Raw genomic sequence first — 4,498 nt, 5'->3', positions numbered from 1 at the left:
TTTAAATTTAACCAACAGTAGCGTGTCAGTGTATTTAAAATCATGACAAAAATCTTCTCTGTGGTCATGTTGCCCATGACAAATTACAATGATATTGTATGTTTTAGGGCAAGATGTCAACACAGCATAAATCCCACGGCATTTTGGTTTTCTTCTGGAGATTAAAGCTGTTTTTCTTGGGATAAACGCAGCAGCAAAACACAAACCAGGTGATCAAAAAAAGCACTTCTGCCATAACTCCAATAATTTTCAGGACACATCAACCGACAGTAGTTTTGCCATTCCCAGTTCTTTTAAGGGTTACATCTCTGCACTGTTGCCTTAAGTATGTCTGTAAAAGCTTGTTCTCTGTTAAGCCAGTTTACTGACTACAGCCTGGTTGAGAGAATTTAGTTGGTTGGTCCATTTATCTAGTGCAGTATATCGGGCACCACCCCTCTTCTGATGATCCACTTCAAAGAGTTGGTTGACTTGATTAATTCGGCCATGAATAGCGTTATCCAATATGCACTGTATCAGTAAGCTCTCCACATCAGCTACATCTATGTTTTAACTCCTTAGAAATAAAAGGAATATGTATTCTTGTGTAAGACTAAATTAATTTTATAAGAACTTGTGTTCTGATGTTTCGCAAAAGCTCTTCAATATGTTCCCTTATGAAAGGATCATCCATGATGTTGCTGTGATTTGTTTTTAGAATCTTTTCAAATTCACTGATGTCATTATTCTGATAGGCAGTTACTAAATTCGTCATTGCTAGAATTTCTGGGTCATTTTTGTAAGGTTTGGCCTCCTGTGAGTCAAATGGATTTATTCCCAATTTCATTAGCATGTTTGCTAAGACTAGATATTTTAAGCAAGTAGTTCATCTTGGACTTCCCGATTCATCATAATTCTCGAAGGTTTCAAGAAGATTAGTGTGTGCCTTTTTAAATTCACCTTCTCTCAAGTGCATTTTACCACCACATTCTCTGATGACTCCCATGACCAGTGGATGAGGAATGGCAGACTTGATGTGAAGTGACTGTTCATAGAGTGCTTTAAGTTTTTTGTTATTTTTCGTATCGTGTACATTTGAATTTCCAAAGCATATACTTCTAATAACTGTGTGCCTTTTTTCAGGTCGTCTTCTCCATCATCAGTCTGGCAGGACTGATGTAACTGGCATAAAAATTTTTTAAGCTTTCCATATTCCTCTCATTCTAAATATAATTTTCCCAGATTTGTGTTTGTCTTAAACCACAGTCTATCATTCTTAGCATCTTTCAAAGCTTCCAGTGTTGTTTCATAGAATTCTTGCAGTAAATCCATCTGCTTAGAAGTGGAGATATAATCAAGAATAGAATTAATGGATTTTTCAGAATAATTTCTTGTGACCGCACTCCGAATATAGGTCAATAGTTGTTTATATCTGTTCATCATTTCTGGAAAGTTTGTCAACTTGAAGTTAATCATTTGTTTCAATGCTTTAAATCCCCATTCTCCTTTTTCACCTTTAAGTTCCAAAACCTTCTGGAAACTGCTTTATGCTGCTTTGGGGTCTTTTAATGCTTTGGAATTATAGTACTGATTTTCCAAATCCACATTTGGCTCGGAGTTACTATCTTGAGAGTATTCCAGGTCGTAGTCCTCCTTTTCATCGCACATGAAATCATCCTCCATATCAGACATCTTGGCTGGGACTGGGGAAGGGAGGGATTTTTCTCATTCTTAATACTCCTTGCCTCCTGCTAGATCTATGTTTGACCTTTTCTCAGTGTCCCATATATCTTTAACCTTCTTTTTTGTACTTTCTTATTTTAACTTTCTCTGCTTTGGTTGGATATTTTTGTTTATCCATATTCTTGTTGAATAATACTATCTTTTGCTATTAAGTTAATCTATTGAATTCTCTTAAGAAGAGAGCATCACTCAAAATATCTGAAACCAAAACCCAAGCAGTATATCAGACACAGGGAATTCCCTGGAAGTCCATTGGTTCAGGACTCTGCACTTTCACTGCTAAAGGCTGGGGTTCAGTCCCTGGTTGGGGAACTAAGATCCCGCAAGCTGTGCAGTACGGCCAAAAAAAAAAAAAGTCTGAAACAAAGAAGTTGAATTTATTACTTGCTAAGCAAGGGAGAACTTTGCTCCTTAGACATGGTTCTCTAAACAAAGCAAAGAGTTGGTATTTTATCTGGTTTGGGGGAAGTCTATAGGCTTTAAAAAGCAGGAGTGTTTAAGGAGTTGCTGAATTTCAGAGTATACTTTAGAGATTAGTTGACTAATGTCAAAGAACAGTCAGTCCTTTCCTTTCTTGAAATTGGAGAATAGGAACATTTTATTTTCTGTGCTTAATGTCAGATAGTGTATTTTTAAGCCCTAGAATATCCAATTTCTGTCTGCCTGGTTATGTTGTTGGTATCTTGTTTCTTGCCATGTCTTAATTCCATCTCCTATTTCTGTAAATATCTAGAACATACTTATTTTACATATCTGAAGTCCTCTGGAGGCTAATTTTGCCTTTTGTTGTTGTTGTTCATGATAACTTATTTCCCAATGTATTTGCTAATTAAAATTTTTTTTAATAATTAGGTAATTTTTTTTAATATAAATCTATTTATTTGCTTGCATTGGGTCTTTGTTGCTGCGCAGGCTGTCTCCAGTTACAGAGAGCGGTGCCTACTCTTCGTTGCAGTGTGCGGACTTCTCTTTGCAGTGGCTTCTCTTGTTGCGGAGCATGAGCTCTAGGTGTGTGGGCTTCAATAAGTTGTGGCACATGGGCTCAGTAGTTGTGGCTCGCAGACTCTAGAGCACAGGCTTAGCAGTTGTGGCACACGGGCTTACTTGCTCTGCGGCATGTGGGATCTTCCCTGGCCAGAGCTCAAACCTGTGTCCCCTACATTGGCAGGTGGATTCTTAACCACTGCACCACCAGGGAAGCCCCTGGTTGTTGTCTTTTTTTTTTTTTTTTTGGCGCACGGGCTTAGTTGCTCCGCAGCATGTGGGATCTTCCTTGAGCTGGGATCGAACCCGTGACCTCTGCATTGGCAGGTGGATTCTTAACCACTGCGCCACCTAGGAAGCCCTGGTTATTGTCTTTTTTTTTTTTTTTTTTTTTTTTTTTTTGGCACACGGGCTTAGTTGCTCCGTGGCATGTGGGATCTTCCTGGAGCAGGGATCGAACCCATGTCCCCTGCATTGGCAGGCGGATTCTTAACCACTGCGCCATCTAGGAAGCCCCCCTGGTTGTTGTCTTTTTATCACTGATTTGAAGGAGTTTTTTTTTCATATTCTGCATAAAACACCTTTGCCAGATACATGTGTCATGGATATTTTCTCCCAGTCTGTAACTTGCCTTTTACTTTTCTTCACATTATCCTTTGATCAACAGAGTTTTAAAATTTTGATAAAATCCAATTTACCCCGTTGTTTTTATATGGTAGTACTTTTTATGTTGTCACAAGTAAGTCTTTTCGTACTCTGAGATAGCAAGTATGCTCCTCCTATGCTTTGTACTGGAAGCTTTATAGTTTTAATTTTTGTGTTTTCATATATAATTCATCTCAAATTAATTTTTGGTATATGGGGTGAGATGAGAGTTCTAGGTTCAGTTTTCTTTCACACTGATATCCAGTTATTCCAGCGCCATTTATATATTCTCTTCTGTAAATTATCTTGGTGCCCTTGTGGCAAAGCAGTTGACTATACATGTAGAAATCTATTTCTTATCGGTTTCCTTTTGATTATATCTCTCTTTCTCTTGTCATCCCTTTTCCATTTTCCCTTATGTTATAGCTTTCTTAGACTTATGTTTTATTTCGGAGCCTCACTTCCACTGTTGACTTTGTGTAGCTCTAAGACCCTAGTCCTATTGCTCTGCTTAGCTGTTAAGTCTTAAGGTTCTTTGTTGATGGTGTCTGCAGACACCTTCACTGTGGCCTGTGGCTTTATCACTCACCTGTTACTCTGGGTTTGATTTTTTTCTTTTGTTTCTGGTCATTGTAAATTGTTTTTTCATTTTCTTCAGGCCAGCTGTACATTTTAAAAGAGAGTATTTTATCTAATTTCCGTGTTTCTAGGTGTTTGCAAAGGAAAGGGTTTTTAGCATATCCAAACCACCATAGTACTGGGAGAATAAATCTTGCTGTTAAATCTTCATTTGGGATAGAGAGTATAAACTCTCTATCATTATAAAATAGCCTTATTATAAAATTACTTAATTCTTTCCTTTTGTACTCTAAATTTAATCCTGTGTAATTAATATTCCGACAACTCTTTCTTTCTGACCATTTTTTTAGCATATCTTTAACCATCTTTCTATTTTCAATATTTTTGCAACACTTCCTTTAGCTGCAGTTTTAAATTTCAAAGTTAGATTTCACTTTGCGATTCAGTTTGTTCTTTTCTCCTAAGTATTATTAAGCTCACTTTCATTCATTGATGTTAGAGCTGTGTTTGGTCTTAATTCCATCAGCATAGTATTTGTTATTGTTTCTGTTCCTAAAAATGTTATTTT

The 4,498-nt window shown here is 37.1% G+C and overlaps 1 pseudogene; it reads right to left on the bottom strand.

Moving 5' to 3' along the window:
* Positions 1–217: 217 nt before the first annotated feature.
* On the bottom strand, positions 218–1,671 carry LOC130859392 (COP9 signalosome complex subunit 2-like; annotated as a pseudogene).
* Between the last annotated feature and the right edge of the window lie 2,827 nt (positions 1,672–4,498).

Source organism: Hippopotamus amphibius, chromosome 8 (genome assembly GCF_030028045.1).
Source record: "Hippopotamus amphibius kiboko isolate mHipAmp2 chromosome 8, mHipAmp2.hap2, whole genome shotgun sequence".
Taxonomy (NCBI): domain Eukaryota; kingdom Metazoa; phylum Chordata; class Mammalia; order Artiodactyla; family Hippopotamidae; genus Hippopotamus; species Hippopotamus amphibius.
Note: the sequence above shows the minus strand (reverse complement) of the source record. Positions and strands in the feature narration are given on the sequence as shown.